At 55.4% G+C, this 14,351-nt stretch overlaps 1 protein-coding gene across 3 annotated transcripts in view; it reads right to left on the bottom strand.

Annotated features, from left to right (window-relative positions):
* The window catches only part of MBP (myelin basic protein), a 104,175-nt gene extending 95,360 nt beyond the window's left edge, over nucleotides 1-8,815 (bottom strand). For all 3 annotated transcript variants that reach the window (XM_068993614.1, XM_068993615.1, XM_068993616.1), the window contains exon 1: nucleotides 8,795-8,815. The gene's annotated coding sequence lies outside the window, so the exon portion shown is untranslated. The remainder of the gene's footprint in view (nucleotides 1-8,794) is intronic.
* Nucleotides 8,816-14,351: the final 5,536 nt, after the last annotated feature.

The raw sequence follows: 14,351 nt of genomic DNA, 5'->3' as shown, positions 1-14,351 counted from the left end.
TGATTTTCCATGAATCATTCTTTGAACAGAAAGTCATTTACCAGGAAATAGAATTTCTCAATCGTGCTGAAGTGGATGAGCGGGAGCTCGTGCAGGTGTGTTCAGGTGAACCTGTGTCGCCGAGACGCCCCTGGGGCCCTCCTCACCCGTTTCTGCCTCTCACTGGGCAGTGGGCCTCGTGACTACTAGAAACACACGTTCCTGGGCCGAGACCTCAAGACTGGAGGTGGTGTCCAGGCACCAGGGCCTAGGACTCTGCATTTAATGAGCACTCTGGCCGACATGCCAGCAGGTGGCTGCCGGGTCGGGCGTGGTCGCTGGGTGTCATCCTCGTCCATAGCCTCCGAGGAGACTCGGGGTCCGGCTCCGGCCACTGCAGGTGCTCTGCTGGGGTGCTCCTATCCTGTTCCCAGCCAGTCTCGGTCCCCGCCTGCCGTCTCTGCAGGCTCTGGCAGGTTTCTGATCAGACTCCGGGGGGAGGTCCTCCGTCTCTGGGGAGGCTGGCGGCCGCTATGGGGGAGGCTGAGGTTCTGGCATCTTTGCTGGAGGAGCTGTCTCTGCCCCTGGCTCTTTACTCCTGCCAGGGGGAGCCGCAAACTGCAGGAGAGGGTGCCGGATGTGTCTGGGTGAGACCCTCTGTCGCTGACACACCCCAAAGGCGAGGCCCACACTTGTGGGCGCAGTTATTAGTGGTGAGGGCGCCAGCGGGAGCCCGTTCTTGACTGAAAACCTCGAGGATGGGGCCACCAGGCTCCTCACACTCTGACAAGTCAAACCCTTGCCAGCTTCCACCTCCCAACCCCCTCGTCCCATGAAACAAGGGGAAATTGACTGCAGGAGTCATGCTCTGAAATAAACATTTCGGAAAACCCCATGACAGCGGGGCATGTCACCTAGCGGCTCTGCCTGCCTTTTCGACCTCCACATACAGGAAGTCTCATTCCAGCTGGGGGGCCGCTGGCTGAGGGGCTCCCGGCAGCTGGGACCTCGGTGCTCAGCCGTCATCTGCAGGGCCCAGGGCGGGACCTGGCATCCCGGAGTGTCCCTCAGAGCTGCCCACGGGGTGGTCTACAATAAACGTCGGCCACCGATCAAAGCAAAACCTGACGCAATAAGCCACCAAGTAAACTCAACTTTCAGAAGAAGCATCACCACCACTTACCGTTTTCTAGATTTTTAACACCTCAGAGGTATAAACCAAATCCAAGCCTAGTTACCATGTAATCAGCATTAGCACAACACTAAAATCCAGTGTGTTTACTAAAACACGCCAAACAGCTCCTGTGTCCTGGGTCTTGAAATTCACAGCACCCCGGAGAAGCGTCACTCCCCAAGAGCAACGCCCGGGGCTCTGAGCAGAAGCTCGTTTCCTGTGAAAGGCTGTGGCTTTGGGCCTCGGAGACGCTGCCTCGCACCCTGGAGGGCGGCACCCCCGTGTCGCCAGCTCTCAACCACTGACCCCTTTTCAAAACCGGTAGCAGTTCTGATATGGGCGTCACGACCCCAGTGAGAGACGCTGCTCTTGCATGTTTTCATACCGACTCTTTCCTTCAAAAGTGGGCCCCTTTTAAAACAGCAGCCCCTGGTTTCTGGTTGGTTCCCAGCACTCGTGAGCAGCGTGGGGACGGGGCCTGGGGCTGACAGGGGCCAGGAGGTGGCCCACCGTCCCTCCCTCCCTGGGGACAGTGACTCGGGTCCACGTGGTCAGATGTGGTGTAGGGACGCCTGGGTTTGGGAATGTGCTCCTGAGCCCTCAGGAGCATAGCGCAGCGTCGCTGGCTATCACACGGTCACCGGACAGAGCAGAGGAGGCCCTGGGCATCACAGGACCTCCCAGGTCTGCTGACCCCTGAGAATTCACGTCTCCTCTCCTGTAATGAGAGGAAGACGTCACTCATTCAGAGTGTCGCTGAGGGACAGCGATGAGCCACAGACTACACCTGGCTCCCCAGCGGGGGGCAGAGGGGGCAGGAGGGCCCCCACCCCCTGGGGGATGGTCTGACCCCAGGATGCTGATGGAGCCTGTCTGGACACTATCACTTCATTTTCCTGTGTCCTTTCAGAAAATAAGTCCGTCTAGAAACAGACTCACAGACACGGAGAACAAACTCATGGTTCCCAAGGGGGAAGGGAGTGGGGAAATAAATTAGGAGCCTGGGATTAGCAGATACAAACTGCTGTATATAAAACAGATAAACAAGGTCCTACTGTATGGCACCAGGAATGACATTCAATATCCTGTGATAAACTATAACGGAAAAGAACATGGAACAGAATATAAGTGTAAGGAAATTGCTTTGCAGTACACCGGAAATGAACATAACACTGTAAATCAACTATATTTCAATTAAAACAAAAAAAAAACAAAACTGAAAACTATAAAAACAGAAAGAAAGATAGTCTGTCTGGGTGGCGGGGCAGATTAGTTAGGCTTCTTAGTGGTTTGGGGGCTTCCCTGGTGGTTCAGATGGAATCTGTCTGCCATGCAGGAGACCCTCTGGGTTGGGAAGATCCCCTGGAGAAGGGCATGGCAACCCACTGCAGTATTCTTGCCTGGAGAATCTTATGGACAGAGGAGCCTGGAGAATTACAGTTCATGGGGTCGCAAAGAGGTGGGCACGACTGAGCAATTAACACTCAGTGGTTTTTAGATACGTCATAAGAGTATACACACACACATGCACATGCACGCATGTGCGCGCACGCACGCACACGCACGCACACGCACGCACGTATGAAACAGCAGGGGCTTCCCTGGTGGCTCAGATGGTAAAGAATCCACCTGTCAATGCAGAAGACGTGGGTTTGATCCTTGGGTTGGGAAGATTCCCTGGAGAAGGAAATGGCAACCCACTCCAGTATCTTGCCTGGGAAATGCCATGGACAGAGGAGTCTGGCGGGCTACAGTCCAATGGGTCACAAAGAGTTTGATACGACTAGGTGCGCGCGCGCGCACACACACACACACACACACACACACACACACACACACTATAAATATTCCAGCAGGGGTTCTGTAGACACGATAAAGCTTACTCTAAAATGTGCAGAACGGTACAGGAGCCAGCCCAGCTAACAGGATTCTGATGAAGAAGAAGGAAGTGGGAGGGCTCACACTACCTGATGGTCAGGCTCACTCTTCAGCCCTGGTGAGCAGGACAGTGTGATCCGGGTGGCCGGACAGACATCTCGATCACGGGAACAGAGCAGGGAGCCCAGAAATCGACCCACACAAAAATGTGGACACAATTTATGACGAAGATGGAAAACCAAGTCAATGGAGGAAGGATCATCTTTTCAACAAACAGTATTGGGCAAGGTGGCATTCCGTGGTAGGAACAAAAACTAACCAAAACAAAAACCCTCCACCTAAACCTCACTCATCATACAAAAACTGGAAATGGACAACTGACTTCAGTGTAGACTGTAAGTATAAAACTTGTAGGAAAAAAAGAAGCCAGGAGAAAATCTTCCAGACTAGGCAAAGGGTTCACCCAAATCACAATCCATAAAAGAAAAAAAAATTAGGACTTCCCTGGTGGTCCAGTGGTTAAGAATCTGCCTGCCAAAGCAGGGGCCATGGGTTTGATCCCTGGTCCAAGAAGATTCCACATGCGGAGCGACTAAGCCTGAGTTGTGTAACTTAGGCTTACACTAAACTGTGTAACACAGCTACTGAGTCTATGCTCTGGAGTTCATGCTCCGCAACAAGAGAAACCCCCAAAGTGAGAAGCTGAACCCTGCGCCTAAGAGAGTAGGCCTCGTTCACTACAGCTAAGAGGGAGATCTCACAGCAACAAAGAACCATCACAGCCAAGACTAGATAAATAAGCAATGCAGATTTCAATTCAGTGGGGCTCAGTAGCCTGAGATTCCGCACAAGACACAAAGAAAAAAATCAACAAATGGATCTCTTCAAAATGAAAAAGTTTCTCCCTGCAAAAGCACCCGTGGTTAGGCTGAAGATAAGATACGCTGCCTGAGGAACTGCAGACCACCAGCTCCGTCTCCAGAGTGTATCTACAAGGAACTAGGGAGACCAAACAAGCCAATCAGACAGCAGGCAAAGGCAAGACCAGGCTGCTCCCCAGGAGCATGTGCATGCACACGGGAGCACGGGAGCACATGGGAGCATGTGCAGATGGCAGACACGCTCGTGGAAAGATGGGCATCGCTGTCTGTGATGGAGACCAGACCGCAGTCACGGTGAAGTCTCAGCGCATACCCGTCAGAACAGCTCAGATACCCAGCAAAGACAGGGCCAAATGCTGTCATGGAGACCCAGGACGACGCACACCTGGCTGGTGGGATGTAAACGCTGCAAACTTTCTGGGAAAACAGAGCGTAAAGTCTTGTGAACTGGAGCACGCGTTTGCTTTATGACTCAGCAATGGCATTTATCCCAGAGAAGTGAAAACCAAAAACCGTGTTCTCACAAAAACCTGTACGTCATAGTAGGTGCCCTCAAATAGCCACAAGCTGGAAACCCTCGAAGGGTGGATGGTTAAAACCAAAGAAACTAGAGGAGCAGGGGGTGGGGGGCATCTGTTCCACAGAATGCTACTCAGTGATAAAAAAAAAGAATGAACTGTCTGGACACTGAACAACTTGGAGACATCTCGAGAGAACTGCACTTAGTGAAAAAAGCCAGTGAAAAAGAAGGGGGCATATTGTGTGACTCCGCCTAAACAGCATTGTCAAAGTGACGAATCAGAAAATGGGGAACAAAGCAGTGGCTGCGAAGGGCATAGGCTGCAGGAAGGGGAAGTTGGCTGCGGCCACAATGAGCAGCCTGCAGACCTCGTGATGGAATTGTCCCACCTGCGTGGGTGGTCACGCGATGATCCACGTGCGATAAAATTACACAGAACCACACACAGACGCATAGGAGCATGTCACCTGGTGAAATGTGACATCTCAACCCCTCTGATTGGTCGTACCAATGTTAATTTCCTGGTTACGATATCTTCTATAGTTTTGCAAGATGTTATGAAGCACATGAGGAGCTCTATTATTTTTCACAGTTGCATGTGAATCTACAACGATCTCAAAATACAAGGTTTTTAAAAGTGCTTCCAGGTGACCTCGCTGGCAGTCCAGTGGCTGAGACTCTGCATGCTCAATGCAGGAGGCCCAGGTTCGATTCCTGATCAGGGAACTAGACCCCACATGCCACAGCTAAAAGACCCACCGGTTGCAACTAAGACTCAGCACAGCCAAATAGATAAAAGTAAATAAATATATATTTTAAAAAATTGCTTCTGGGAGTAACCTTTGTAGGTGCCCTGTAGCTGAGCCCAGGTTCTCCCTAGAGGGTGCAGTTAGAACTGAAAGCACTGGGTCACAGGAACGTCTGTCTTCAGCTTTTCTGGGCTCTTGTCTAAAGTGTCTGCTTTTCCTCAATACTTGGCACAGATGGTAAGATCTTTACAGATGGGTATGAAAAATTATCCCATTGATGTGATTTCTGCTTCTGAGAACTGGTGGGTTAAACATCCCTTCCCATTTTCCTAGCCCCCCTGGGCTTTCTTTTCTGGGCCAGCCTGCTCAGTTACTTCTCCTCTTGGGTGGTTTGTTTTATTTGCTGAGTCTTAGAATGTTTGGTACATTCCAGATACTTCACCCGAGTCTGTCTATCCTCGCTCTCCGGGCATCCATCTTGTTTATTATTATTATAATAGAGCCTCACACTTACTCAGTGATGCTCAGAGTTCCGATCCATATTTATGAATTTTTAACAGTTATTGACTCTCAGACACTGCTAAGAGCTTCATAATATGCATTACTGGTTATCTTTTCCCGGCTGTAACGTGAGGTGGGCTCTTTCTCTGGAGGCAGCTTCAGCTCGCGCCCGAGAGCTCCGGCCTGAGGCCTGCAGGCCTCTCACGTTAAGTCATGCGTGTGCGTCTCTGCTGGTTCTGCTTCTGTGGCTGAAGCCTGAGGCCACGCGTTTAGGAGGACGTTTGACCAGCAGGGCCTCCCCACGTATAACTGCTGCTGTTGCGCAGTCGCTCAGTCGTGTCAGACTCTTTTCGAGCCCATGGACTGCAGCACACCAGGCTTCCCTGTCCTTCACCATCTCCTGGAGCTTGCTCAAACTCCTGTCCATTAAGTCAATGGTTCCATCCAGCCATCTCATGCTCTGTCGTCCCCTTCTCCTCCTACCCTCAATCTTTCCCAGCATCAGGGTCTCTTACAATGAGTCAGCTCTTCTCATCAGATGACCCAAATACTGGAGCTTAAGCATCATTATAATTTCTGTCGGTTAAATTACTGTACACTTACTGTTGATTAAACCCACCTCCTGGGGCCCCCAAGCTCAGGCTGATTTAAGCTTCCTTCAGTGGCTCTAAAGGACCAGTGGAAGTGATTCACTGCTTGTGACGACTTACTAAAAACCGTGCTGAGGCATTAGAGACCTGTCTTTCCCTCTTTATTGACCACTTTGCTGAGGAAGTTAGGGAAGAGGTGACTAACAGAGATGAGACAGCAGACTTCCAGTCCCACCACCCTGAAGAGGAAGCACGCTTTGCTGGGTGTAGCCACCCGTTAGCCGTGGGATTTTAAAGAGAAGTGAAGTGAAGTGAGGCTCAGTCGTGTCCGACTCTTTGTGACCCCGTGGACTATCACCCACCAGGCTCCTCCATCCATGGGATTCTCCAGGCAACAATACTGGAGTGGATTGCCATTTCCTTCTCCAGGGGATCTTCCCGATCCAGGGATCAAACCCAGGTCTCCCACACTGCAGGCAGGGGCTTTAACCTCTGAGCCACCAGGGAAGCCAGAGAAGAAGAAGGCAGCTCGGTGGGTGTTGCAAGTTGCCCTCTTCGCCCTGCAGGGCAGCAACAGGGGCTGGTGTCAGATTTCTGGAACTGAACGCTGGGTGCCCCTGGGGAGTCTCTGTGCCTTGGTTTCCTACTCAGTGAAAATGAGGGTTCTAATAGGCTAGTTACATCAAATGAGGGCATCCTAGGGTGTTACACCTGTTAATGCAATGATATGCAGCTCTCAGAAGATGGCCTGGCCACTGCGAAGTGGTCAGAAACGCTACCTGGATACCTGGGGAGAAAAGGCCCGGGGACAGCTGTGATCCAGTGTCAGATTTTTAAAGACTCTAGAGAGAAACTAAAAGTCAAACAACGTAACCTCCCATTAATGTTTAAAAATTCAGGAGGAAAAAGGAAGAATCGCCAGAAACCTTGGTCTCTGCCCTTTTCCGCCTTCACGGATGCCTTTCCTCAGGGCAAGTGGCCAGAGCCATTCCCAGCCCAAACCAGGCTGGAGCAGTTAAACACCAAATCACAGCACAAGTGACTCAAAGTGTTCTTGTCTTTGGGCAGAAATGGGATAGTTTGGAAAGTTTTTAAAGTGAATTTGAACCAAATAGCTTTTGTTTAACCCTGAGTGAGTAAAGGCAGTCATTTCCGAACAGTTAAACCATTGGGAGCTACTATCAGCCACCATTTTACATAATATTTAACTGGATTCCCTCCTTTCAGGTTTTGGTTTATCCCATTTGGGAAAAAAAAAAAAAGTTGGAGGACAGACGGCCCCTCCCCTGAACTGGGAGAGACAGCTGTGAGGCTGCGGCCCAGTGCTGACCATCCGGTCCTGAAGGGCTGCTCCGGCCTAGCTCCGGCTGGGTCTGCACCCCACTCAGCTCCCCAAGTCCACGAAGGCCCCCAGCACTCCAGCGTGACTCTGCCAGGGAGCCGGGGGCAGGACTGAGCCCGGCTCTTGGGGTGTCCTGGGCCATACTCTGCAAACCATTTCCCTGAGCTGGGGGGTCTTGTCCAGAAGCCACAGGTCTTAAATGGGACACACCCTAAAGCGCCCTTCCTCTGAGAATCTCTCCAGGCCAGGTGTGGAGTCCCTGTCAGAACAGCCAGCGCTCCCAACCGGGTCTGGGTCTCCCCAGACACACTCCAGCTGCACTGCAGAGGTTGTGAACTCACGGTATGGACTCCCTCACCTTGTCGCGACTGGAAAACAGATAACCAGGAACCCAAAGGCGCTTGTTTCCTGCCGGAGTCCTACTGAGATCCCCAGAGAAACTCCAAGGCTTCTCCAAACCCCCCTCTGCCTTCCGAAAGGAGAGGAGAAAGGAGAGCCTGGGAGAAACGAGACAGTGCCCCCAGCAGTCCAGAGGAGCCAGAGCCACCGGGGGCCTGGGAATCGTGCAGAGCACGCGGCACCCTCGGGACGCCCAGTCCCGGGCCCAGGGGGGCTTCACACCCGGGCGCCAGGCGCGCAGGTGGGCGCAGGTGGACGCGGCGGCGCGGCGGAGCCAGGCCAGGCCTCCGGAAGGCGGAAGCCCGGAGCGTCGCCTGTCGCCGCCCTCGGCGCTCAAAGGGAAACTGGTTTTCGCCCGGGCTGGGGGAGGGGGCAGGCAGGAGTCGGCGGTAAGCTCCAGACGTATCCTTACCGGGCACGTTAAGCGGCGGGTACCCCGGCCTGCCCTGAAGCTCGCCCAGGCAGTGGTCCCGCACCGCCCAGGGTGGCCTCCTTGACCTTTGCCACCTCCCACCCAAATCTCTACCCCGAGCGCCTCCTACGCTCTGCCTGCGACCCCGGCCCCCGACCCGGCCTTGCCCACACCTGGACACCCGTCGGGGACAGCCCCGCCGCTCCGGGTCGGCGTCTACACCCGCGCTCACCCCTCGCAGAGTGGCCGCCCGGGTGCCACCTGCCGCCACCTGCGCGGCCGCCCGGGGAAGCCCTGCGCCCCGTTCCCGCGCCCCCGCTCCGAGGGCGCAGACAAAGGCACCCGCCCGCCCCCGGCGAGGTCACCCACCGCGCGGCGATCGTCTCTCCAGGCCGAGGGCGCCGCGGGGTCCGGGCCGCCTCCCGCCCCAAGCGCGCGGGGTCCCGGGGCTCCGGCGCCGCCTTCGGGGTCGGGGCCGCGGTCGCCGGGGCCGCAGGCTCGTCCTCGCTGGCGCGGCGGCGCAGTCTGGCTGCTGCTCCGAGGGCCGGGCGCGCCCGCCGCTCCTCGCCCGCCTCCCGGGCTTCCTGAGAGCCAGGTAAACACGGCCGACGGGAGCCGGGCCTCCCACTTGCCGCCAGCGCGCCGACCACCTCTCCGCGGCTCCGCCTCGCGGGCTCCGGGCGCACGCGGGCCACGCGCGGGGCTGCCCTGGGCGGCGCGGACTCCGGCCCGGGCTGAACTGCGGCTCTAGAGCCTCCGCTCGCGGCTGAGCCTCCGAACCACCCCGCCCGAGCGCGGGGAGGGACCTGCGATAGCATCTGCTCCACGCCCCATTCCGCGGGCGGCGAGGGGCCAAGCGCGGCCGCCCGGCTGACTCTGCTGCACGGGCTCGGGGTTCAGGGCCGCCGCAAGACTGGCCCCTTGAGAACTCCCGGAGGCCCTCGTGCATCCAGCCTACAGACAGGTGCTCCGCCCCGAGCGGCGCCACGGGGAGGGCGCGCCCCGGGGTCTGCGGCCTCAGCATCTGTTGGCTTGCGGTCAGTGTCGCGTTCTTGGTCCGAAGGAAGACTGTCCTTTGGACGTCAGTCACCTGCACACAGTCAGATGGCCCTACCCCGACCCTCACCCCGGATTCTCGACCTCCTGATGGTGGAAAAGTAGGTGGCGTTGGGGGAGACGCTGGAGTCCTCACGACTTAGATTCCAGGTCGGGGGTCTGATCTGATACTTCCCGGGAGCCGGCGGGGACCCTCCCTGTTTACCCGGGGGAGCGGAAGTCTGACCCCTGGCGAGGCTCAACCCGGGTCTCCTGGGCCAGCCGAGCGCGCGAGGAGAGCCAGTGCCCAGTGTGGCTTCAGGGCCACCTGTCCCAGCCAGCCCTCACAAACCGGGGGTCTGTGAACCACGTTCCAGGGCTGGTAATGCCACCAGAACGGTGTCCACCATCGCAGAAACATTTGCTTCTTTCCTCGGAAAAGATTCGTCTGGGGGTTTCTGGAGTTGGAGATGGGAGGTCAGGAAGACAACTGAGCAGCGACGCGGGCTGTGCAGAAGGTGAAGTTTGCCTGTTTCCCGGTTTTCTGTGGGGCCTTCCCTCCTTGCAGTAGAGGGTGGCTGGGTGCGGGTAGGGGAGCCGGAGGAATCCAAAGACGCTCAGGGCACTGACAGACCCCAGAAGCTCCCTGACTCCTAGGTCCCTGACTCCAGTCACTCTTAAAATGCAACCCCCCTCCTCCCCAAATATACTAGGTTCCACATGGAAGTCAGTTTTAGGTGGCTCAGATAGTGAAGAATCCACCTGCAATGCAGGAGACCCCAGTTCGATCCCTGGATCTGGAAGATCCCCTGGAGAAGGGAATGGCAACCACTCCAGTATTCTTGCCTGGGAAATCCCACGGACAGAGGAACCTGGCTGGGCTACAGTCCATGGGGTTGCAAAGAGTTGGACATGACTGAGTGACTTTCACTTTAGCATCACAAACCACATCTCATCTTCTTCCCCCAGATGTCTTCCTGGAGTGACCAGGAAACAGGAGGATGGCCTTCTGACCTGCACAGGTCAGTGAGGGCTGAACACTGGGGAGTCCAGGCCACAGGGAAACAGCAATGTTTGCCCTGCTTCCTGCTTGTAGAAACTTCACCGATGCCAGCAGCCATCTCTGCAAATGGCAGTCCCGCCAAGTTCCAGTTAACATTGTCCTTACAGTGTTTATAAAATCCCACCATGCATGTACTGGGGGATGTAATGCCCCCTGATTCATGGGAACTTCAAGGACAGTGTACATGAGGGAGCAAGGAACACGATAAAGTGATGAATGGGTATTTGGAGGGCCCCTCGTGCTGGTGGGAGGAACCAGCGTGAAGGAGGCAGAGGGGGCCGCTTCCCCTTGGGGCTGTGGGGTCACACTTCACATGAAGATGGTCTTGCGTCTGTGAGCACAGTGACAGAGGTTTATGTTACTAATTTCAATAAAGTTGAAATGGGTCTTTTGACAGGTGAAAGATAAACTATCCAAACCTCATTGTCTCTGATATTTCTGAGCAAGTTATATGACCACTCCCCCTATCCCCCACTGCTCTTCATATGATGAGAGGAAGGAGCCTTCCGCATTTCATGTTGGAGCAGGGAGCACAAAGTTTCCTGCATGGCACACACTCAGTACATTTTTATTCAGTCCAGTTAAATCTCCAAATTACCCAAACTGAAGGAAGTCAGGAAATTAATCTAAATAATGTCCAGGAGACCAGACTGCATGAGTTAAAAAATCCCTCCATCAAGGGATGTATCTTTGGAACTATATTTTTGCTTAGACCTAGAATCACTTTCATCTCTGGTTTGTGATGAATAGTTGCTGGCGATACCCACAAAGTAGACAGTCTACTTGTACACTGTTGAGGCTTGACGGTTCTGCCGTAAATTCCAGTTAATAACCGAACAGACTCCACTGTAGATGTGAGTGCCAGAAAATTAGGTGCATGAATTCCATAACGTGTAACAGAAAAAGTTATGTAAACAAGGAAAACATTTGAGAGAGATCTCTTGGCTACATGCGCGTGCACACACACACACACACACAAGCCACCTGTCACTTCTTTTTATCCAAGAAATAAAAAGGCAAGGAGATTTGTACAACTTTCATTGTGTGGGAAAAAAACAAACAAAAAACATCTTTCATGTCTTTTTTACCATCAATTTGTTGCTTTTGTATTTATACAAAAAGTGTGTGTATATATACATATGTATCTAGCATTTTTCTTTAAGGATAGCTTAATTTTATTAATAAAAATAAAAGCAAACTGCTTTCCATAAGACCCAGTCACTCTTGAACTACAGAAGGATATTCTGGATTCAGCATATTTTTGAAGGAAATGTGTACACACACAATGGGGACCATCCTCCCACTCTAACTGCTTCTAGAGTTTCTGTTCTCCGGTGAGATCTCAACCTTGAATGGCGTGTTTTCAACACCATGTTGAGCTCTTGGGCTCATGCGCACTGACAGGGAGACGCTTTATGAGCTGTGTGTCCGTGTGGCAGGTGTATTTTCCACAGATGGCCCCCAGCCATTGCAAACCCACAAAACCCATGTTCTCCTTCCATTGTGACTTCATTGCCAGTGCCATGGAGAAGAGGGGATGTGTGTCCCTGCCCTTGACCCTGGTGCCCCCCTGTGATGTCCTGCCCTAGGAGTCAGGCTCTGCACCTCTGCAGTGAGGTCCCAGCAATGCTGAGCCCATGTGCACCCCTCTTCCAGGCCAGCGTTCTCAGAGCCCAGCCCCTGTCCTGCGAGGGCGGGCCAGTGACACGCCAGCGCCTTCAGCAGGGAACCAGCCTGGATCTCCTTGGCCTCTGGGTCCCCGTGGTCGAGCTCCCAGGCCTCAAGGAGCAGAAAGCAGCCATCCTCCCCGAGTGCTCCCCAAACTCCTGACCCTGAATCAGGGAGCTCAGAGACACTGTGGCCTTGCTCCCCTGGGTTGGGAAGTCGGGTGCCTTGGTGGTGCCTGGAAGGCTGGTCAGAATGACAGACGGAAGGCGGGGACCCGGGGTGATGAGGGGTGAGGGGGTGAGGCGTGGGGGCCACCGGCCAGCCTGCAGCTTACTTCGCCTCTAGGAGATGAGCACCGGCTACTTCTCAAGGAAGGCCAGGGTCTCACTGAGCAACAGTTACGGATCAAGTGTTTCACCCCTTCATTCGCTTTTACGTTTTCAGGACTATTTACGATGCACTTATATCAGCTGTGCCCTTAAAGCCAGACAAAGGAGGAGATCAGAGGGGCTGAGCGCCGGAGGAGGGCAGCGCCCCCAGATGAGGCAGGGCGGTAGGGGTCTGGGGGGCTTTCTGAAGGGAGCGGCCTGGTGGCTGTAGGGCTTGGCCTGACAGAGGGGTGAGGACGGAGGAGCCAGGACGGGGCAGCGTGTGCCGAACACGCACGTGTGCCACGTGTTCGCCCCGAGCCCGAGGGGACAATGCAGACTGCCCCGGAGCAGAGGCGGGTCCAGCGGGGCCCGCGCTGGGGGGCGGGGCGGCGCCGGGGGCGGGGCGGCGAGGCCACTGGTCCTGGTGCCGCCAGCAACATGCAGGGAGCTCCTGCCTTAGCCCCAGCCTCAGGGCAGTTCTGGGATGAGACCCCGATCCCCGCAGCCCCCAGGTTCTTGGCGGCCCGAGGCGCCAGCTGGAGTGGACGCGGCAGGGCACCTGCCCTGCACCCCTGTTTCCATGAATGACTGCCTGCCTGTCAAGCACTTGGAGGGGTGCCCGGCTGGTGGGCCCCTGATTAATATTTGCTGCCTTTGTCGAAAGGGCTGGAGTCAGAATTCGGAAGTTGCAGACCCCATGTGCTTCCCTCTTTGCTGACCGCAGAGGGCAGGCAGTGCCCATTGGACTGGGAAGGCAGGGAGGGGAGCTGAGGAAGAGGGAGGGCTCCAGGGGACACTCAGACCTCTGGCAGGGTGGCTGGTGGATGCTGACCAAGATGAGGGGCGGCAGATGATGTGCCGGTCTGATGGGGACAGCAGGGAGGTCAGGCTGCATGCAGGGTTCTGGAAGTCCCAGATAACAGCCACGTTCTCCAGTGGGGCACAGCCTCCGCCCTCATCCTCCCTGCTCCAGCTGCTGGCTGTGTGGACTCAGTGGAGCTCCGGGATCCCCTGCACAGTGCCAGCTCCCTCCCACCCCAATCCCCCTGCGAGGACTCGTCTCCTTAGTGCCCGTTGTCCACTGCTGTGTGCGTGCCAGGGTGAGTGGGGAGCCAGACAGAAACACTGCAGGAGCGAGGTCTGCCTGGAGATAAGGCCTTGCCTCTGTCTCAGTTAATAACAGCCAGTGGGAGCAGGCACAGAAGGAGACAGGAAGTACAGACAGGCAAGGGGTGACAGGGCGAGGAGGCGGGGACCAGGGCAGCAAGCGTTGGAGGGGAAGGCGTGCAGTTCAACCTGGAAGCAAGGGAGCTGCTGAGCCTGTCTCGAGGGAGGGGGCGTGCCTTCCAGGACACTCAGTGGCAAGTGCAAAGGCCCTGGGGTGGCCGGATGCCTGTGTGTTCAGAGAACCGTGGGAGCCACTGGGCTGGAGGGACGAGAACAGGGGGAGCATGTTAGGAAACAGGTTAGAGGTTGAGTCAGGCGGGGGGCGGCGGGGGGGCACACAGAGGGCCTTACCATCCACTGTGGCCACTCTGGGAGATGACGTTCGGAGGGAGACTGGAGTGGGGAGAAGCAGAAGCAGGAAGCCAGTTAGAAACCGGTGCGGTGGTCCAGGGTGGAGACCAGCCGGTGCTGAGAGATGCTGGGTGCGGGGTGTTCCTTCAGGCAGAGCAGGGACAGGATGAAAGGCGGTGGGGTGAGGGCAAGGGAGGAGCAGGACCTGGTGGGCCTTCCGGGGTCAGACCCTCCCCTACGGCCTCTGTTCAGCTCCTCTCCGAGGGATGAT

The sequence above is a fragment of the Capricornis sumatraensis genome, chromosome 21 (genome assembly GCF_032405125.1).
Source record: "Capricornis sumatraensis isolate serow.1 chromosome 21, serow.2, whole genome shotgun sequence".
NCBI classification, from domain to species: Eukaryota; Metazoa; Chordata; class Mammalia; order Artiodactyla; family Bovidae; genus Capricornis; species Capricornis sumatraensis.
This window is presented reverse-complemented; position numbering and strand designations above follow the sequence as displayed.